The 23463-nt window shown below is 41.3% G+C and overlaps 1 protein-coding gene across 3 annotated transcripts in view; it reads left to right on the top strand.

Annotated features, from left to right (window-relative positions):
* Runx1 (RUNX family transcription factor 1) overlaps positions 1-23463 on the top strand; it is an 803982-nt gene that overhangs the window by 543949 nt on the left and 236570 nt on the right. For all 3 annotated transcript variants that reach the window (XM_070030636.1, XM_070030638.1, XM_070030635.1), the window contains one exon: positions 17007-17141. The gene's annotated coding sequence lies outside the window, so the exon portion shown is untranslated. The remainder of the gene's footprint in view (positions 1-17006; positions 17142-23463) is intronic.

Here is a 23463-nt window from a genome sequence, read left to right as displayed (position 1 = left end):
AATAGGAAGTTTTGTCTTCTGGTCCAATTGGCCAATGATCACAGAGAAGGAACAATAGAACCAGCTTGGGTCCCTGATGGCACAAACCAACTGCTACACTGAAGCAAAACTACCACCCTCCTTCAACTTTATGGAGGATAAGAGGACTTTGCATTGTCTGAGTCACCAGCCTTTCTGTTCCTTGCCATCAGTTACTGATTCAGGCAGCAGAACTCTGGCAAAGGGGATGCCAGCATGAATCTGAGGAAGCCACCAAGGAGATCAGAACCCAGCCAATGGCCCTTGTGGTTGTGTGTACATCCTCATTCCTTAAGACATATCAAGGAGGTAGAAAGAAACCAGGAGCTAACACGAATCTGTAAGAGGAGAAGAATTCCATGAGATCCAGAGAATGGAATGGGAAAATTGCATGTACCAAAGACAGGAGCCAAAAAGTGATCAGGAGAAGCAGAAGTTAGCGCATGGAAGTACGGATGAGGTATCCACAGAGGGCCCTGAAGTATTGTTCACACCCATGCAGAACAAACCCAAAGGATTTCAAAATTCAACCCAAACTACCACAACCAGTTCATGGTAGTCTCCCATGCTTTGGGTGAAAGGGAGGTGTGTGGTTTACAATCACATTTGAAGGAAAGACAAGGAGCTTGAGATGGAGAGCTCAGATCTGTGCAAAGATAGTGAGGCCGGGCTCTCGCAGAGTAACCCAGGGGTCAAACTGTGGAGCGCTGGAAAGTCTCTGCCTGTTCTGGGTTTTAATACAGGGTGGACATTTCCTTTGCATCCTCTTTCTCCACCCGCCCCCCTCCGCCCCAGAATCCTCAGGAAAGATGGCACCTTCCTAAGGCAACTCAGTCTAGTATTTTCCAGACAAAAAGGGACCAGGTGGTAGACATGGAGACTAGCAGACTTTATGTTTTGGTTTATGAAGCACCTTAAGGAATAGATATGTACTCTAGACTGTGTTTTCAGTATTTTGTTGCATATACTTTTCATTTTCTGGGTTTTGAATGTGCAATTGTAGTAAGAAGGCTACCATCTCTCTATGTCTTACCTTGGAGTTTGGTTGTGGAAATTAGGGGCCTAAAACTCTTACTTCCAAAACTCAGCTTTGTCTGATGACACAACTTCCCTTTTGTGTGTGCATGTGCCAGTCCTGAGGCTTGAACTCAGTGCCTGTGTACTGTTCCTAAGTTGTTTTTTTGTTTTGTTTTTGTTTTTTGTGTTTTTTTTTAATCAAGTCTGGCACTCTACTATGATAAAAGCCTCATGGACTGGCTTTGAACCTCAGATCTCAGCCTCCTGAGTAGCTAGGATTACAGGCATGAGTCACCAGCACCCCAGCATACAGCTTTTTTGCTTTCTTAGGACTATCCTAGCTCAACCAAAGGTTGACCAGAAACTGAGCTTCCTAAGTTTTCTCAATCCAAATCAAGGCAAAAAGGAGGCGAATAGAAACTTAGTTGAAAAACATGGGACTCAGTCAATATTGTATTTGGAGAAGTAAGATGTACCCGCCCACCCCTCCCCACCCAACCCCATTACAGTTTTGTCATCTAAGAGGAAGTAGAGTCATTCTTTCCAATCCTGCTTTACAGTTACTGTAGGGGATGAATCACCACTGAATTCTCCCTTATTGTTTTTAAACAAAGATGGGTAAAATTAAAGTGAGACTAAGTGCTTTGGACATTGATAGATTATAGAATTGCCAGTAATTAATCTCATTATTTTCTTATATAACAAAATTCAGAACAATGAAGAGACACCCTAATGGATCACAGCATTGTTCACACACAACTGTTCTCTTAAAGCTTATAGACTTGTCTTTTGTGCTTTCCATAATTTGTGGGCAACAAACAGTCCAGTCAAAATAAAAATGTAAAAGAATCATAAATGGTTTTGTTTTACATCTTTCTTCTGACACAGTATTAACTGCCTCACAGGAAACATTTAAACAATCATTGAATCTATTTTGCACAAGGTTCCATTATAATATGAAAATTGAACCAATTGCTCAATATCCAACCTTTATGAGTTCTTTAAGAAGAAGAACGGCTTCCAATTGCTACAGATATTTGTCCTATAGCAAGGTTAGAATTTTTAAGTTAACAATTTCACTGAAGCATAATGCAATGTAATTCATTTTTCTACATCTCTCTGAATATTTCAAAGGCCACACTTCGTACACAGGATGCACTTGCTTCTTTCGTCCTTCTATCTCTTCTTTGGCCATTGATCTATTTTTCCAAAAGGGTTGTACTAAATTATATATCTTTACACTATTTCATAAAAGAAAAATCTCAGTAACTGTAGCCGTATCATAAAACCTGAAATCTTGTCATATAAAATTTCCAGCTTTCTTCCTCTTACAGATAGACTAGACTCCTATTCTCCTAATTGCTCTGTGTGTTTCAATATCAACTTTTCAGTATATGTATACACAAATACAAAATCTATTTGTGATTTATTATTTGGCTTGTATTAAATCAGAAGTTTGATTTAAGGAAAATTGCTATTTTGTAATATTTGGATTTCTATAACATAGAAATAAGAGTTTTCTTGTGTTTGTTTTCATTTGTCAATGCCCTTTTAATTTCTCAGACATGTTGTAGTTTATAGTATAAAAGCCTTTCCTTGGTGCTTTAGTTTGGATATCATCTCCTAACCTGTATTCTAGGTAATAAATCTCTTCTTCATCTGTGTAATCTGCATGCTATCATGCTGGTTACACAATTAGCTTCAGGTTTCCTACCCCCCCCCCCGGGTTTCTCTTTAGCTTTATTTCCATTGAAATTCCATTCAATCTCTTGTAAAATGATCCATCTTGTTGTTTAGTTTTGTTTATCATAGCATACTTATTAACACTGGAAGTTTTAGTATCAAGTGTTTATTACTATCTCTCCCCGCCCCCATCTCTTGGTATATCCTGTAATTTTTATTGCATCCTAAGCCTTATTTTAAAAGAAAAAAATTAGATAACCTTCTATACTTCCAAAGGGATCTTTTGTCCTCTCAGAGACAATCAGCATCGACACGGATCCCTTCATCCATCAGAGACTGGGCTGCTTGAAGGGGATTTTTACTCTTTCTAAGGCTTTATCTAATTTGCTTGTCCTTACTCCTGAAATATGGGACAACAGTTCTTCTCCACATCTGCAGAGTCAGCCATATGTAAATCAAAAAACCAAAAATAAATACATAAAATTCCAGAACATTCCAAAACATCTCATTTGAACTTGGTCTACTGTAAAAACTATACCAAATGTAGTGATGAGCAGGCCCTGCTGTGGATGTGGAGGAGGTATCTGAACCTCCCCTCAAGTAGGTTGGTTCCTCAAGCCCTGATGCCTTCAAGAACCGAGAGTCCATGGCTTTTACCCTAGCATAGCCCAGCCAAAGCTCTACTCCAATTCTAAGGTTATTGCTTTTCAATAACCTCTGAGGAGGTGAGGTTATTCATAAGAAAGAGCCTTCCGGGGAAGAGAGGCATGAACATCTAGGATCTCCTGCTAAGTGGCATATTTTCAAGATATGAAACCCCAAAACAACCCACTTTAGTAACTGTCTACTGTGAGTACGTGTCACAGAGTCTAATAATAGTGCTAGGCAGAGTCTAGACAGTGCTACATCCCAGGGTGAAAATAAGGATAACCTGGACCAGAGTCCTTACCAAAGCCTTTGGGAAGGAGTAGCAATGACAATAAATTAATCTTCCTTCAAGCCACTGAGGAATATTTGTTATCATATTTTACCCAGCCTACCCTAATTGATACATTCCGGAAGGTAAGAAATGTTCTCAGTTCCATTTCACTGATAAAAGTAACCAAAACTCAGATTCAAACTCATAAAAAAATCTCATGAATAGGAAGAATGTATTATCCACTTTTATTGACCCTTTAGCTAACATTTGCTAAACCAATTAATAGAAAAGTTGGCTGAGAAATCTTTGAGGTCATGGTGGAATAAACAAGCGAATTCCTCTATATGAGTCAGGGCACATAGGAAGATAAGAAAGTAAGATGTCATGATCTCATGAGATGAATCTGGACTCCAAACCTATGTCTATAACTATCTCTGTGACCTAGGCCAGTATCTGAATTTCTCTTTGTCTCTGCTTCCTCAACAATATAATGAGGGAAACAATTCCTGCTTCTGGGGGATGACAATGAACTATGATAACATTGGTGCTGCAATTAGCATAGTTTCTGACCCATAATATTACTCAAAAATGGCATCTAGGGGCTGGGAAGGTGGCTCAGTGGTAGAGCGCTTGCCTTGCATGCATGAGGCCCTGGGTTCCATTCCTCAGCACCACATACACAAAAAGAAAAAAGCCGGAAGTGGTGCTGTGGCTCAAGTGGTAGAGCACTAGCCTTGAGCTGAAGAGCTGAGGGACAGTGCCCAGGCCCAGAGTTCAGGCCCCATAACCAGACCCTCCCCCCCAAAATGGCATCTATCATTTCCTTCATCCCTCAAAACCCTAGTGAAGAGAGAGAAAAATACAAAGGAGCAAATGCAGTTGGGGGATGCCCATCTTTCAGAGTCAATCATGCATTTCCCTCCAGATTTACATCAAAGATGAAGAAAAGGAATCTGGAGAAGAGAACAAAGCTAGTTTCCAGAAAAATAAATCAGATGTTAAAATAATTGAATCCATTAATCCATTTGAGGAATCATGAAAACAAAATGAGGTATTAATATGCATGTATATTATATATATATGAGATGTACTTGAAATTTCAAACGTGGATTAATAAAGACAGAAAATAGCTAGACAGAAAGACACAAGGGTGACAGATAAATGCTGACCAGTAAGCATATAGCTTTTCCAATTAGTAAAGTTCTCTTGACTAGACCCAAGGACATCAATCAAAGCAGCCACAGGCCAATGGAGACTCAGACAAACAAGAAGTAGACCAACCTCTGGATAGGAGGAATGTCAAAGAATTTACATCCGTCTTTACTCCCTCACATTATGGCATAGAGAAGGCACGATGCAAGACTTTTTATGGTGAATACATGATGAAATCATTGACCAGCTTAACCTCGTCTCGGGAGTATATCATCTCTTCTTTCTGAATTTTCCTGTGTACTACAAAATGTTAGTTCTTTCTTTCTACCTTTCCTTCCTACCTTTTTACTTCCTTTACTTTCTTATCTACTTCTCTATAAAGCATTTTTCTTCTTTTATTCCACCCTCCTGGCTCTTCCTCATCCGTATACCATGTGTGCATGGGTGCATGCTTATGTGTGCACACACACATACACACACATGACTTCTTCCAGGGAGAACTATGACAATCAATGAGCAAGTGAGGGGCCGGAACCCAGGCAGTCTGTGTGGTTCTTCTAGTAAGTCATGTGTTTGCATGTTGGCAGCACCCCTCTTTTGAAGCTTGGAAGCAAAAAAGAAAGAAAGAAAGAACGAAAGAAAACAGCAGATGCATACTTTTCTTCGTTGTACAAATTTGTGGTTTCAAGTCTACACTTTACAAAATATGATTTTCCTTTTTTGAATTAAAAAAAAAAACGATCGAGAGATCCTTAAATCACAGAGGCATTGCTGAGTAACATCTTGATGATTTAAGCGTAAACGGATAAGAAACATATGGATTCCATTCCACATAAAGCACACACATTAGACATGAGTGGGGAAGCATCTGGAAAAACATGTTTCTGGTTTGGTAGAATTCAGACCACTTGGGAGGTGCAGTGCAGGACAGGAGCGACCCATATGCGGCGGTGGGCTGAGTTCATCTCACCCAGCTCCCAGCACGAGCCGGAGTGTTCATTCACGTTCAAGAACACCTCACTTTGGTCGGTTGTTGTTTGCTTTTGTAACTCTGTAGTATAGCCTTGGCAACATTTGAAGATTTCTTCCACGTTGGATTCAAATGAGCTCTATGTCCTGGCATGAGGTAAAGAACCTAATCCAAAATGACATGAAGTTTAAGAAAGAGTGCAAATTGGATCTCATGTACACTTTAATATGGAAAGGTTGAATAACATTCAATTACAAGGCACTACAAACTTGATGTTCTCAATGAAAAGTAAGGGGGCTGCTACTGAGTAGGGAGCCGGGCCCGCTTCCATCTGGGGGCAGCGGAGGGAAATGGCTCTCTTGGTGCTGCAGCCCCGCAGGGAGGTAGAATATTTCTCACTGTCATCAACATCCAGCGTCCTTTCTTTTCAGTGATTAGTTAATTCCTAAGAATCATTTGTTTTTAGAATCCCTTCCCTCCAAATTAGAGAAAGGACAGCCACAGAGGCTAAGGAGGATGAAGGATATAGAGAGCAGGGTTGAAGGGTCCCTCTGCCCATGAGTCTCCCGAACCCTAAAACCCCTCTGAAAACGGGGAGATTTGACTTTTAGGCGCTCTGTGCTACCCACCACCTTGGCATTACCCTAATTCTCACCCTGAGTCCCCCACCTCCAAATCTCCTGCGCACACTGATCTCCTGAGAAAGCAATTCTTAACGATGCCACATCTCAGCTCCACAGGCTTCCATGGGACCCAGTACTCTAAAGCTAAAGTCTGGTACATACTACAGGAGATAAAATCCTGCTGTGTTGTGAAATTTGAACTCAAGACTGAAACTTCAACTCTCCCCTGAATTTCCTTCTTACTAAGTTGCTAAACACATTTTACACTTAACTCCCTCCCTCTCCCTCTCCTTTTTCCTCTCCCTCCCTCCCTCCCTCCCTCCCTCCCTCCCTCCCTCCCTCCCTCCCTCTCTCTCTCTCTCTCTCTCTCTCTCTCTCTCTGTCTCTCTCTCTCTCCTTTCCTTATAGTTGTTTTTCTAAAGAACTCTAATGCAATGAGAAAGTCATTGGTGCTAATGGTGCTCTCTTCTCTTCTCTCTGTTGGACATTTCTCACTGATCTGTAAATTGATCGCTGATTATAAAGGAAAACTACATGGCTACTATATATACATACATATATATATATATATATATATATATATATAGAGAGAGAGAGAGAGAGAGAGAGATCAGAGATGAAAAGAGAGAGAGAGAAAATATAGCATTGCATAAGCATTTTTTTGTCAGTCATGGGGCTTGAACTCTGGGCCTGGGCGCTGTTCCTGAGTTCTTCAGCTCAAGGCAAGCGCTCTACCACTTGAACCACAGCACCACTTCCAGTTTTCTGGTGGTTAATTGGAGATAAGAGTCTCACAGACTTTCCTGCCCAGGCTGGCTTTGAACCTCTATTCTCAGATCTCAGCCTCCTGAGTAGCTAGGATTACAGCCGTGAGCCACCAGCACTTGGCTGCATAAGAATGTTTAATGATATGGAAGAAGCTTTCATCATTTTACTAAGAACAAAACAGATTTTGAAGCAGGACAAACAGTATGATCTCCAACTTAGCTCTAAAAAAATACATAAGAACTCATACAAATTCTTTCATTAAAAAATATAATAAGTAGATTTATAAAAACATGTATCAAAAGTTTAGTGGTAGGCCAGCCTGCAATCCCTGGTATTTGGAACGCTGAGATGAGAATTACAAATCAAGGCCAGCCTGGAGGGAAAAATTAGCAAGACTCCATCTCAACAATTAAGCTGAGTATGGTAGCACACATCTGCTCTCTCAGTAACATAGAAGGCATAAAATAGGAGGATTGCTGTCCTGGGCAATTTAGACAACACAGAATAGATTCCTAAGAAAACAAAAAAAAAAAAATAGGAAAGGGTCCTTCTAAATGAATCTGTTGGCTTTATGAAGAAAAATTATCTAGAAAGACACAGTGAAGTCAAATGGTTTATAAGATCCTATTCTTCCACCAAAAAAAAAGTCCTTAGTGTGATCTATTTATCAGGAGATAAAGGCGCCTTGGGGATTTTTTAAGATTTGGCAGAATGCCCCTGGCTTTGCTCACTCTGCCTTTTTCTGGAGGCTGAGGTCATAGGGTGGGGTGATGGACGATGGGTGATTATGGTTGGCTGCAGTAAAGCCACCTCCACCAGTGTGATTGGCTAATTTGAAATTGTGTTTAGCGTGCTGTCTCAGACTTTGAAATGATGTCATCTTATCTCACTGGGAGGAAGTTGGTTGCTGCTGGTTTCTGAATTAATCAGTTCCTCTCTTAGTGAAGCACCAGATTTTATACCAACTAATTACCCGAACACTTGAAATCAGTGCCAGTCACCATCTGAAGAATTATTCAAGCAATTTCTGTGTGGGCCATAAAGTTCCCATCCCACAGGTTCTTTCCTAACTACTAGCAATATATATATATATATATATATATATATATATATATATATATATATATACATATATATATATATGTATGTATACATATATATATAATATTATATATTATATATTATATTATATATGTAGGCAAAATTTTAATTGTGGCTATATAGAACACAGAAGTTTGGTGTTTTTTTATCTGCCATTCTTGTGTTTATCTTTTTCAAGCTGCCCCAAATTCAGATTCAAGAAGCAATTTTAAATACCTTAGATAATGCTCTAATATTTGAGATTTCTAGCCCTGGTTACTTTTAGAAATTAGATATCTCCCAGCTCATAATTAAAGAGTAATTTTTTTAAGTAGAAGGGCTATGGCTTGTTCCTTGTTTTCTGTAGAAAAGATGCCTAGGTCTGTATGTTACAGAGAAACTTTTAATGTGACAATTTTGTTTGTGTGTGTTTTTGTACCAGTCCTAGGGTTTGAACTCGAGGCCTAGGTGCTATCCCTGAGCTCAAGGTTAATGCTGTACCACCTTGAGTCACAGCTTCATTTCCAGCTTTTTGGTAGTTAATTGGAGATAGGAGTTTCACTGACTTTCCTATCTGACATGCCTCAGCCTCCTGAGTAGCTAGGACTATAGGCATGAGCCACCAGTGCCCAGCTAGTCTATTTCAACTTTTTTCTTTATACCTACTATTTTCATGCCCCAGTAGAATGCAGAGGAAAAACAAACAAACTTTTCTTCCTTACAGGTGAAGGTATAAATCCATCTCGTTTTTCATATGAGAAATCTAGTAACTCATACAAGCTTAAGAGAGTAAGACTGAGATTGATTTTCTATAGCAAAAGACTGTAAAGCACGGTGTACTTATCTGGGATGCTCTAATACAAGGATAATTTTCTGAAAACCAGATAAGGCAGAATCCTGAGGACATGCCTCTATTTCTGCATATACTTTGAAAGCATATAGTCGATGTCTGCTTGTTTAGATGAGAAAAAATGATTACAAGGAATTCCCTTCAACTGATTTAGAGAAGTTCTAGTATCTAATCCAGAAGTGAAAACCCTTTCCTTGCTCCAGTATGCAGTTTAATTCCCTGCAACGTATTGTCGGGAATATTATTTATAGTAATATACCCCAATGAGAGTGTTAACCCTGGTACCTAGAAACAGGTCCATGAGTAAAACCAGAAAGAAGAGAGATGACCAGAACTGAGCAAGATTATCTTGTGAGTTAGGCTGAACAAACTCTCCCAAACAATCACCCTTCCAACTTAATGTTGCATTTGTCAAACAAAGGCATAGCTGTCCCAAGGGTTCTGTCAACAGGAAGACTGAGCCTCTGCTGTCTGCATCTCTCTCATGAGCACAGTAACCCTGCTTCTCTACCTAATCCCATTGCTTGTCTTTGCACAATCATGAAGAACTTATAATAGAAATAGTTTTGTCTGTATGTAGTGGAAAACACCAGTTTAAACAGGATGTTGGAGATCTCCATTCCTGACCCAGAACATGAGCCAGGGCAGACATGAAAGCCCCAGCGTTTCATTCACAAAGGTTTTCTGGGACCAGCTCCCTCTCAGTCTAAACAGAGTCACGCACAGGCTGGCCCGGACTCTCCCTCACGGCTCTCAGGGAAGAGGCGATTGCTTTGAATGCTCTGCAGAGCTGTGGCCTGCATGGACAGCAGCCACGAACAGGACTGGGACCAATTACCAGCCGAAGAGCACGTTCCTCTGCAAAGGCGTCCTCTACCAGCGCCAGCCCTAGAAGAGCACGAGAGAAGGAGACCAGGCTGTCCCACGCCTACTTGTTTTCTTTCCCTTCAGTGGGACAATTTCAACTGATTTTGATTACCCTGGCGCCAAATAAATGAAAACATTTCATAGACGTATAATCATCCATCACTGTGAAGAAAGGAAAAATGTTTCATGTTCAGTATGTTTATAAATACACTTAATGAAAAAAGAACAGTGCTGTCTTTCCTTCTACCACATTGCTGCTGCTGTGGACCAGAAAGTCCACTCTCGGTCACCCCAGAGCCCCCACCAATCCACCCACAATGACAGCTGAGGGTGTCCAAGGAAGCCCAGAGGAAGGACTTCCCCCCAAGGCCACCTTCTAAGCTCCAGCTCCTTTCTCAAGACAGTGACAGGATGTGGAGTCAGAAAAAAGGTAAGAGACTTGCAAATGAGGAAAGCCAGAGCCTGCACTGCTTTCCATCTGGCTTGACAATCCGTGCAGCCCCCCCCCGCCCCCCCCGGGTCGGCTTTCAGCGAATGGCAGGCGGGGCACCGGCCAGCGTGTGGCTTGAGTCATGCCAGGAAGTACGGAAGGTCTGCTCCTGGTGGCTGGCACATCCCGCTTTTGTCTACCATGTGGGATGCCACTGAAGGTAATTTTGAGTTTAAGATTTATAATGGGTGGTGATAAATCTTGTGGAAAATGAAGTCTGAAGCAGTAAATTCTTCCTGACATCTCTCTTATCCTGGCGAGGTCTTTTAATTTGGGATCCCATATGTTTTCAGGAGCAATAAATATCCACAGATCTGTCTCTACGGCATTAGCTGATGACTGGAGTGCTGTATGTATGGTCAAAGCGTGTGGGCTGTCTCCCATGCAAACTCAATCCGGTTGGCTTTTCTCCCCATCTCCTCCCCCCAAAATGGCATTTCTCACAATGTGTCAAATACTTGTCACCCCCTTGGATACAAAAGCAAGGACAGGACACCGGGGTACGCAAGAAATTCCTTATACAAAAAAAAAAGAAAGAAATTCCTTATATAGCATTTGCAGAAAATGTATTACCTTTCATTCACGAGGAGTTCCACACCAGGGGTAGGGGAAACCCATCCATTCAGATCCTCCAGATGGATTCTTCTTTAGTCATATCACTGGGAACTATGTCTCAAGTCCACAGGGCTACATTCTGGGAGAAGGCCCCACTGCACTGATATCATAAGATCTAGAAGAGGAGATGTGACTGATGCTAAAGACCTTGCTAATCCTTCAAAGCACAAACAAATGCAGAAGGGAGGCTTGCGTGTGTGTGAGTGTATGTGTGTATGAGAGAGAGAGAGAGAGAGAGAGAGAGAGAGAGAGAGAGAGAGAGAGAGAGAGAGAGAGAGAGACTTTCCTTGGATGTCAGAGCCACTGAGAACAGAAAGCAAATGTCTTCTCTTCCACGAAGTGATCTAGAACACAGTATCTAAAGCCTCTCCACATTACAAGAACTCTATGAGAATCGCATCTCATCACAACCGGTGACCTTCCTGACTCTCAGGATGCATCAGAACCAATCTTGAGGTAGTGTGGAAAAAAGCAAAGTGTTGTATCTATGGATTGACACCTTGTTGTAGATGCTACTCAGGATCTATCACACAAATGGAGTGGGCAGGAAGGCTTCTCAGTCTCAACTGGAATAGTAGCCACGATGGATCACATAGGCATCAATATTTGCAGTTTACAAAGTAATGTGGTGCCCACGATCCCATTGGACTCCTATGACCACCTGGGGGAGGAGATACTCTATGGTCACGTACAAGACAAGTCAAGAGGGTTTGGAAAACACAGGAGCCCTCAGCAACTCTTCCAGCCCTGTCCTTCTGTCTGCTCCATCCTTCCACTTCTGCTGGGGAACTGGGGATGATATAAGACTCCCTGATTTGGGGGGGGGGATATTTTTAGTTATGGCCAATGGATTCTGAAAACAGTCATGACTCTTCAGTCCTTCTTATCTACATGTCCCCTTGGAACGTGACTTTGAATTCTTCTGGGCAGGAGATGGGGTCAATATCCCGCTGCTTCAGTTAGGCTGGCTCTGTGACTTGCTTTTTTTTTTTTTTGGGTCCAGTCATGGGGCTTGAACTCTGGGCCTGGGCACTGTCCCTCAGCTCTTCAGCTCAAGGCCAACGCTCTACCACTTGAGCCACAGCGCCACTTCTGGCTTTTTTCTTTTTGCTTATGTGGTGCTGAGGAATCGAACCCAGGGCCGCCACCTTCCCAGCCCCTGTGACTTGCTTTTGCTGAAAAAAAAAAACCCTAAGATCTGGGGAACTCGGCCTTTCTGTGCTCTATCTGTCAAGGGAGTACCCCAAAAAACAGGACAGACAGGGGAGCTGCCCCATGCAGGCCATCCTAGACTAACCTCACCCTAACACACAGGAGAGCCCGGCCAAGATCAGCTGACCTGCTTGCCCCACCAGCATCTGGCCATGGATGCATGAGTTCGTCCAGCTACAACGAGGACCCATGGTCCTGAGAACAATAACAAGTGTTCATCAATTAGATGCATGTAGATTCAGGTTGGGGGGCAGGGAGATCTGTAACACAGCATGGCTGTGGCCATAGATAACTGAGGGACCCTGCCCCTTACTACATTCCCTAGGCACCCTAGCAATGAATGAGACTTCCCCTTTGTACATCAAAGTTACCATCTGTCTGAGAAGATTAGATGTTAGCTGTTGGCCAGGTCCTAGTGGCTCACGGCTGTACTCCTAACTACTTAGGTGGCTCACGGTTCAAAGCCAGCCCATGCAGAAATGTCCATGAGACTCCTATCTCCAGTTCACCAGCACAAAGCACAAAAAGCTTTGAGCAAAAAAAACAAAAAAGGTAAGTGGGAGCTCCCTGACCCTGAGTTTAAGCCTCGGTGAGAGCACAATAAAAAAGAAAAGAAAAGATTATGGGTATGGCCTAGGGTGGTACAGTATTGTCCACCTGAGCAGTTAGGAATTACTAGAGGATTTGGGGGCAGGAAAGAGTCTAATGGCCATTTGGAATTATTTCACAGACAATCCAATGAACTGCTAGAACCCATCTCATCCCGCCACTGAAAGAGACCTAAAATGACCTAAATGTATCCTACGTCTCACAAAGACATGCACAAATGCAGGCCTAGGCATGGCCAACTTATATTATCCCTCAAGAATGTGTCTTACATCTCCAAAGGGAACATATTACCCCTTTGTAGTATAATTGAACACCTTATAAATAATGTATATTGTGCAGACAAAAGACAATAAAATTGGGGAACTACCTCTTACAAACCCTCTGAACTTTAAATATTTCTATTCATCTCAAGTAAATGATCCCAGCGCTGGTCTAAAAAGCGTGTGAAATTTCAGTTCCCATTGAAAAGAGTCCTTTCTCCTATCTTCATTGATTCTTGGGTGAGGAATGAAGATGGAATAAAGTCAAGATGCAAAAAAGAATCTGAGCAGCATCATACAGTAAAGACACTTCCCAATACTTGGATCTGAAGTTGGCGTGTCTGGTGGTGAAATGTAGCTCTCTCCATTTGTGACTTTGGAAACTTTAGAACTTCCTCAGGCCTCAGCTTTCTTCTGAAAAATGGGGATAGAAACAGAATGAAGTGTGTTCATCTTCAGAAGCTACTTAGTGTGGGGGAGATGACAAGTACTACACAATTAGCAACTTCTCTGTTCATCTCCTTGGTGATGTCAAACATTGTCTTTCTATCAGGTATTTAATCTTTTTCTCATTTCTTTTTTGAAGAGAGAGGCTCTTAAGTTATTCAAGATTGTTAATTTGGCAATTGAAATAAATAGGACATACTTTAAAAAAAAATAGGACAGTCTTTTCCTCTTGTTAGTTATAAAGAGTGATCACTAGAGGAAGGGGGAATACTTTTGCTCCTATTCTAAATTTTTTTTTGAGTCCAGCCCCTTACTTTGAGTTGTAAAACTAACATTTGTCCATGTTTATAATAAAAAAAAAATGTTGTGGGGTGGGATGTAGCTCAGTGGCTGCTAGCAAGTAATGAATCCACAGTACCAAAAAAGAAAAGTAGAAAAGGAAAGAAGAAGGAAAGGAGGGAGGAAGGATGTTATATTTATAGAGATATTAGATATATTTATTTAGATATTAGAATTAATTTTATATGTATAAATAGAATTTATTTTAAAATGAGTTATCTTGCTATTAAAAGGTATAAGATATACCCAGAAACATTTAAGGAAATCTTAAGTCTAAGGAAATCTTCCTCAGTTCATATAAAATCCTAAGCATAATATCATGGAAAAGAATAGAAGCCATTATATTGAAAGTTCTGGCCAGAAATTTTATCAACCTGATTTTTGGAAGGAAAACTGCAGAAACTATTATTGTCTTCTTCTCTAATAGTCAGGAAATGTCAAAATCTAGAGAGATTTTGGTTATTGTTGATATCAGCCCCAAATAGAGAAATGACTGCAGTATAAAAGCCAGCAGTGGGCAATTTATATTTTAAGGAGACAGAGAAGCCATTCAGTCAAAGATGAATTTAAATAAGCACATATGTTTTAACCAGAAAAGTTAAGGTTTGCTGGATCTGATTAAGTTTTTGCCCTTATCAAGGTAATAAATTAGGGTAACCATTAAGTCAATTCCAAGTTATAAATTGGTAAGTTAATACCAACTTATAACTAGAGAGAAACACTGTAAGTTTGAGCTGTGTATTAGAATTCAAAGTTACTTTGCCCATCAAATAAATGTCTAGGACTGTACTGTCCTGAAACAGATGCTGCCATAATCTTACGCATTTCTGAACTATCTGCTTCCCCAAGCTTCTAGTCCAGCTCCCAACACAGACAAGGTACTACCTACAGGTCTGCTGAGTAAGTAAAACAACAGTGAACTTACTTAGGCTACTGCATCTATAATAATTTAGCAAGGAAACAAGAATTGTTTGGGATGCAATGCATCCTTTTCAGCACATGAAACTTCTGTGTTTTCCAGAACATCTAACCAACCAGCTAACAAAAAAAGCAATTCTCACCAGAGAAAGAGAACACAGTGATTTAGTTGGATATGGGTCGAATCTAATACCATATCACTCTGCTGAGCTCAATGATAACCTCACACTCTACCAATGTCAATGGTTGAGACCACAAATATTGATCTCTTGCTTACATTGTTTGCCTGCTGTACCATAGTGGTGTCAAGATGATGTCCATCTCATGGCAGAAAAGCAACCAATAGATGCATGTTGTATGCTAGTGAGCCACAGGAGAACACAGAGTACTCAATCCAACCACCCAGTTAGATCAGTCTGGTTTCTAGTGAGGAGGAGGAGGAGGCAAACCTCCCTTCTACATGCTCTTAGGGATAATATTGTAATTCATACCAAAGAATTGTTTAGAGCACATGTTTTCTCTCATATGTGGAAGTTAGATCTAAAATATAAACATATGAACAACTACACAAGGCCATATGCTTATATACACAGTCAAGATCAAACCAACTAAAGTATCGTACACACAGGTGTGACTTTCCATGGTGTAACCACTATCAACAATTAACTGACAATATAACCAAATACATACCAGGAAGCTGAACTATGTCTTGTCTGAGAGTGATGGAGTTTAAGTAGGGGGGTGGGGGGGGGTGGGCAGTGGATAATTAGAGAGAAGAATAGTGGAAAAATACAGCCATAATACTAGCTGTCCTTATGTGAAAATGGAACCAGAAAACTTGAGGGTGGGAGCAAATCTGATCAAGATGTACTCTACTCAAAAGCTGACATGTTGAATTGAAATTCCTTTGTACGATTATTTAAGTATAACAAAACAAAGTTAAAAAGAATTGTTTAAAGGACAAATGTTCTATGTATTTGGAAACCAAAGTACAATGTGGCCAAAAATAATTTCTTAAACACTGTATTACCTGCAGTAGGGAACATAACCATAAAATCATGCCTATGTAGTCTTTTCCTAGTAAGTTTTGGAGGGAATCATTTTCCATTCCCTGTGATTTACTTACAAGATCACACAATTAGCATAGAAACATGTACTTGGTATCCTTTATGTGTGGAGAATTTTTCTAGGGGTTCTACAGGCATCCACAGCTTAATCTTTATAATAACAGCCCTATGAGGAATACCACCATCGCCATTTCACAACTATCTTAGGAGGGACGTAAAGACATCCATCCCATTGGGGAAGTGAGAAGATGAAGACACATGGAAGTCAGGTCACTTGTGCAAGGAGGTGGCTGAGCTGGACTTCAAAGCCAAGCAGCAGAACTACCCAGCTCACATTTGTAACCCTCACCCTAGACAATCTTGCCTGCGAGCTTCAATGCCGCCATTACTTTTGGGTGTTTCGCTCACTAAAATTGTGACATATGGAGAAGAGATCGAATAAATCTTTCTGGAATGAGTAGAAAGCTCTGCTCGCTTGCCATATCACTCTCTCCCTCTCCCTCAATCTCAGCCTTCTCATAATGCTCCTTTGGGATTTTCCTGCCAAAGCTATACGTGGAGGCAAAGGGAAAGAGATCCAACTTTCCTTTTAACATTGTTTGCAATTAAATGTGTCATAGATGACAAACTAGTCACGTCTTGACTCTTTATCCAAGTCTCCCAGCACTACAGGTAACCTAAACCAGCTGTATATTCGTAATAAGTTAGGGGAAACGTCACCAAAAGTGCCCCCCTGGTCTCTGGAAGCACTGGTGGAGGCTATTCAGGACAGAAGCTGGGGGTGGCATCCCCCACAGACCTGGGGCCCCAGCATCACAAAGAAAGTCAGAAGCCCGCAGCCTGCCCAGCCTAGGGGATCGTGTTGTTTGAACGCTTGCCGCCAGCCTATGGTGGTTTGTAATTGCTGGGTTCATTGTGAGCGGTTGGTCTCGCGGGTGTATTTCCTCAACCAACAAGAAAAGAAAAGGGTCAGGGTGAGCAAGGAGGTGTTTATGTTTTCAGCTCTGGCCAATTGCTGGAAACCTAAAACAACAGTTAGTGCAGATGGAAGGGTGACGATGATGACGTTGACTACAATGGAAACCCAAAACTCTCCTTGCAGGGCGTGCTCAGCACCCAGCTGGCATCCGCTTGCGCGTAGTATAGCTGCCACCCCGCAATTATCACACCTGGGCTCCCCTTTGGAAAGGGGCTGAGAGGAACAATACCACACAAGTCCAGCCGGACCGGTGAGCAGGTGAGTTCAGCGTGGAGAAAACAAGGTAAATGATCCCTTTTACCATTGTTTCTTTCTGGTGGACAAAGGACTAAGAAAAGAGGCAAACCAGCCTTTCACACTCCTCCAAGGCCTTGACCTGATTGCATGGAAGGGGCAGACACAAATCCATGGCAATCTGCAGCAACCTCAGCCCAAGGCATACACAGCTCTCGTCACCTGTCGGTTTAAATCAACCCCCAAATAGCAGGAGGCTGTGCAGACATGCGCAAATCTCACATTGACAGAGATTACCAGGTAACATGAAGTGTGCCATGAATTACATGAAAATTACCTGGTTAAATTTGAGCTAAGAACCACAGGGAAGGGTTCTTTGCAAATGTCCCATGTAATGTTTGGGAAATGCTAAAAAAAAAAAAAAAAGAAAAGAAAAGAAAAGAAAAGAAAATCATTCTCTTTCTAAAATGTTGTTTATGATGTATAACTTTTGTGATTTTTGTTTATTTGTTTGTGTTTGGTCAGTCGTGGGGCTTGAACTCTGGGCCTCGGTGCTGTCCCTGTGCTCTTCAGCTCAAGATGAGTGCTCTACCACTTGAGCCACAGCTCCACTTCTGGTTTTCTAGTGATGTATTAGAGATAAGCGTCTCACGGCCTTTCCTGACTAGGCTGGCTTTGAACCAGGATCCTCAGATCTCAGCTCCTGAGTAGCTAGGATGACAGGTGTGAGCCCCCGGCACCTGGCCTGTTGTTGTTTTTTGTTTGGTTTTGTTTTACTCACTCTTTCTACCCTTCCCTCATTGCATCACAGCAGCCTGTCATGAGTAGAGATGAATTTGAACTTCACTGAAGTTTCATGGGCAGGCCCTAAGTTAGTTTATTCTAGGGACCACACTGTAATGGATCTAGCAGAGCCCAGGAACATGACCATCCAAATGGAGTCTCCATTCCATCATTTACTTTAAGTTTCCATTGGCATTTCTAAAAAGAATACAGTAGAAGGCACACCTTACCCAAGAAGGTAAAACAGTTGAGTTGTGTAAACCTGTGTTTTTCTGTGGGTGATCAAAGTCTAAAAGGCTGTTGTTGAGTTGTTGAGTAGTTCGAAGGAAAAAAACCATCTCTTCTTTGTGTAGGATTAAAGACAGTTGATGTCCAGATCAGGCATCAGAGAGAAAAGAGAGAATCTCTTCCTAGTAAGATGCAACAGATAAAGGGTTAATCATTTGACCTCATTGAGTGAACTCTCTCCTCTAGGTCTGTGCTTTGTGTGCTGTGGTCTGCTAAGTTCAGGAACGAACAACTCTGAATGCACTGAGGCTTTTCCCATACATATGTGCCAAACAGGACAGTGTGAAAAGTGAAATTTACATCCTGGATTCAAGGAAGGGCTGGAGATTGCAGAGATGGGGTGGGAGGCAGTCTTTATAGCTTTTTATTTTTTGAGTCAGCTGTAACATAAAGGGATTCGTATCCTAGAGGAAAAACACTATTTCTTCATTTCTTTTCAACTAATATTAAGATACAATCTAGATTTGGTTTTAAGTAGACAAAAAGAACAGACTACTGTGTACAGTTCTACTGAATGCAGTAACTCTTGGGAGGATGAATTTTCAGGGTAGTCTTTCTCATGAAAATAATAAAGTAAATATCAATAATAAGAAAGGGAATAGTAAATATTTATCAGGTAGGAAATAATACCTTAACCTTGTTGTACTCTAACTTGAACAATTGTTTTGAGGATCTCAAGGTTAGATGACTCTAACCCAAGATAACTGGAGACAAGCACTGGGTTTTGTCTGCATTTATTTTAAACTATGCTACTCATCATTGCTAAGAGAAAGGAGTCAGTCATAAACAAAGAAGTTATTCCTGCAGCTGTTCGCCTGGATGCTGGGTGGAACACACAAAAAGAAGTCTCCCATGTTTCTAAACAGTTATTTTGGACACAAAGATGTCGTAGGATCTAATAACAAAAGTTAGTTGATTTTTTTTATTGTGGCAAAATAGACACAATATTTACTATTTTACCAATTTGCAAGTCACTAATGCAAAGGCATTAAGTATAGTCACAGTGTTGTACAACATTGTACACCTCTATCTTCCAGAGAAGTTTTCATCTCCCTAACCTGAATCCCTTTTCTCATCCTCCCTTTTCTCTCTGTAACCTCTATTTTACTCTCTCTCTCCCTCCCCACACCTCTGTCTTTTCTGGGTACTTACTACAAATAGAATCATACACTAGTTCCCCATCTCTGTCTGGCTTATTTCACTAAGCATGTTTACATCAGTTTCATTTTGGGGCTGCCTGTTTCCTTCCTTCCTCCCCCCTTCTTTTGCAGTACTGAGGACTGAACTCAGGACCTAACACTTTTTGCTAGGAAAATGTTCTACCACTTGAGCCACACTTCCCCTTTGCGTTTACTTTGTTTTTTCAAATAGGGTCTCACACTTTTGCCCAGGCGAGCCTTAGACACAATGCTCCCATCTCTGCCTTTTTAGTACCTGGGATGACAGGTATGAAGCACCACACTCCGCCCTGCACCATGCCTGAACAGCACAGGTGATGGCTAGAGCAGCCTGCTCTTGAACTGGAGCAGCTGTAAAGGATGAGTCATCCATGCCTTTGCCCATACCAATCAAACACACCCTCAAAACCTAGCTGTTTTCACCAAGTAGCAATCAAGTACCCTCAAACTCCCTTTTTGGAAATAATTTCTCTGTCCTATGACACAGCTGTTTTATAAATACATTTTAATTAAAATGGAGAAAAGCCATATTGTCAACATGTATCTATGTCTATAGAGTTAAACGCACCTCTAAGCTCATATTAACGTCTTCCTGATGCAAAGGTGGAATTGCTCGCCCATAGACCAGCTACACGGGATGCCACTCTTCTGTTTAGTCTGACGAGGCACTGTGAAAGAAGAGATTTCAAGTGGCTCTGGTCAAGCCTTCATTTTCCACGTCTCCCTCTTTTCACCCTCTGTTCTTGTTTCCATACCATTCTCTGAGACTTCCTCCCTCGCCTTACTCTGCCTAGACAATTAAACCATACCCTAGCCCCTTTTTGCTTTTCATCTCACACTTTTACTTAGGCCAGGCAAAAGTAGGAGACCCTGCTTTTTCTTTGCCCTGCTCCTTTTCCTGGCCTCCACTACTTCTGTTTCCTCCCACTCTCTTCATACCTACATCCCTGCCTTAGCATTAAGCCCTCTTTCACTTGCTAATTGACTGACAACAGCTCTGTGCTAATGCTTCCTGTCTCTAGCCTTCCTCCACAGGAACATTTGCCCCAATAATGCAGCATGGCAAACCTCCAAACCTTAGGGCTTAAGGTGCTGCACCATTGCTCATTTCTCTGTGGGAAAGTAAGCAGTGTCATTGGGTTTGGCTCCTCCATTTTTCTGGATTGGGTTGGGGCTGCTAAGTGTCTAATAGCTGACTGTCTATTAGCTGAATTGGGGTTGGTCTCAACATCTCAGTGCACCTGCCTAGGGATAAGTGTAAAGTACAAGCAATTTTCCACCCCATGTCTCTGCCAGCATCACGGTTTTGTCCATCTCATGGTGAAGGCAAGAGTCAGAGTGGGAAGGGTCCAAACTGTGAGGCAAAAGATGTTTCTGCAAGAATAATCTATCATAGTTTCACTGCCTTCCTTTGCATTGCTGGTGTCTTTTAGTCAAGGGGCTTGTGAGTCCAAAGTTGATGTATTGTAAACCTTGGACACCACTTTCTCTACTCCAAAGAGCCCTCCATCCATCCCTCCATCCCTCCATGCATCCATCTATCTGTTCGTCCATGGGTTCCTCCATAGTCATCACAGAGTTAGAACTAAAGTTTTAATGAGGACCAAAATATAATAACAAGACCCTGTATTCGTCAAATAATCACAGATATCATGGTCAATCACTTTTGCAAAAGCTCCCAAGTTTATCCCTTCTCCTGCCTAAGTTGAAACGTCAAGCCTGCCTACCATGTAGAAAAAAAAACAACATCCTCAACCTGACCTTCAAGGCCCTACTTTACTTTATGTAAAGTTTAATTTAATTTAAATTTAAATTTTAGAGCCCAGTCCTTTCGTTGCATCTTGCCTCAACTCCTCTTTCTCTGCTGGGCTAGGATCCTCACTGTCTCCCAAACAGGCCATGCTTATTTCTGATCTGCCTTTGTGTCAGAACTTGGACCTAGCTTTACAACTCCCACTGTCTTTTCGTCTCTCAGAAAACATACATACCTAACATACACAAAATGAAATGGTATGTATTTCAAGGTCTAGCTCAAGATCCTCTGCTATAGTGTGGCTATAGGTTTCTCAGGCACAGCACCTTGCTGATTCAGGGCTGCCAAGCCCATGGTCTCTGGTTAGTTAAGTGAGATACACCAAGAGTCAGCAAGGTACAGTTTCAGAAAGCATACACTTGTAGGGTCATACAAGACAAAATACATATGGACAGAATACACAGGCTCCTGGGAGCTTCACGCGCCTCACTCCACCCCAGTCATACTTAATCTTTTGATATTTACTATTTGATATTTACTATTTGTTTAATTCTTATACAAATGGCCTGTAAGACTGTGAACCTTCTTTGGAGTAACACAAGGTAGGCCTTCCTCAGGGCTAGGAAATAATTACTCAGTGTACTCGGAGAAATAAACAGATTTGTAGGAAATTTTGTATGTCCCTAATAGGTGATAAAGCTTGAGGAATAAAAGAGAAGAGACAAACAACGTGGGGACAAGAGGGAGATGAATAATTCTAGTTTATATGAGACAAGTCAGTTATGTGAATGATAATAAAAGGATTAAAGGAAAGCAAAATTGATATGATGTTGAGCATATCTGTGCCATCTGTACATGGAATATCTAAAAACATAAAAATCATGAGTCTGAGAAGATGGGGGAGGGACTCAAATGTAAATTTACAGAGATGGGAGGTCAACAAGATGGCTTTTGGAGAAGAAGTTTGGGATGAAGATAAGACTACATACATAGATGCATGCACGCATACATACACACGCATACATGTATCGTGATAAGTTATAGCCAGGTTCAAGTGGTAAAAATATTTCCATTGATCATGAAAATATTATGATTTTAAAAGGAGTGAGAGCTGGGTGCCAGTGGCTCATAATCCTAGCTACTCAGAAGGCTGAGATCTGAGGATCATGACTCAGAGCCATCCTGGGTAGAAAAGTGCAAGAGAATCACATCTCCAATGAATCAGCAAAAAGCCAGAAGTAAAGGTGTGGCTCAAGTGGTACATACATGCCAGCCTTGAGCAAAATCACTAAGGAACTGCAACCAGGCCCTGAGTTCAAGCCCTCGTCATGGCACAAAAATTACATTAAATTTAATTTAAGAAAATACTGAAGCACATACAGTCAGAATGTAGAATATTGGTTACTAGGGGATGAAGGTGGGGGGTAGAGACAGAGGGAGGAAATGGAAAGTTTCAGTCATACATGATGAGTGGGTCTAGAGATCCCCTAGACAGCATAGTCTCTAGAACTAACAATCCTGTATTGCACAGTTAAAAATTTGTTGGGATTATTGCAGTAGCTCAGGGGCAGAGCACTGGGCTAGCATGCTCATGGTATCTCCAGGACTACAAAATACTAAGGAAGAGATTAATTTTTATATTAAATTAATTAATTATTTTTTCATTATAAAGGTAGATCACATGTGAAATATTCTCACCACAATTACATATCCACATCAAATCTCCATAGCTTATAGGCTCCAGTGACAATGTCCTGTGGCTGATGGCTTCCAGCCAGCTCCAGATGCTGGCAGTCATGTCCTGGTGGCTGTGTTGTAGTTACCACACCACAGGGAAATGCCTCAGTTTCTTTTCACTGCTTGGATGAAGTAAAGGCTTGAGAGGGAGGTGAAATCAGACCCAAACAGGGACCAGATCTTCCTTCCTGCTCTCCTCCCAGAAATCCAGCCAGTTTCTGAACTGGCAACAAGAAGGGAAAAGAATTCAAAGAGGAGGAAATTAAAATACACACTACACACTTTGAAGTGCCAATATTTTGTTTCTCAGTAGAACTGAATTTTTTTTTGACATTTTGAGGTTGTGGAACAATTTTAGCCTACATCTGTAGAACTAGATGATGGACAACAGTGAACTCAAAAATTAAATTACAATGACGGTATCACCAGCCATAAAGGCTATTTTCCGCTCCTGTTGCCCTCTATGCTTTTATGGTATCTGACAAGGGTGAATATTGAAATTCACACATTGGATGTTTCCATATTGAAATTTCAGCACAGCGCTATTCCTTCAGTCCATTCAAAACCCTTTTGCATAGTTTGAAACAGCACCCCACTGAAAAAGGCA

This window comes from Dipodomys merriami, unplaced genomic scaffold (assembly GCF_024711535.1).
Source record: "Dipodomys merriami isolate MVZ:Mamm:240054 unplaced genomic scaffold, mDipMer1.0.p SCAF_2, whole genome shotgun sequence".
NCBI lineage: Eukaryota > Metazoa > Chordata > Mammalia > Rodentia > Heteromyidae > Dipodomys > Dipodomys merriami.
The sequence above is the reverse complement of the archived record's forward strand: the minus strand, read 5'-3'. Positions and strand labels throughout refer to the sequence as shown.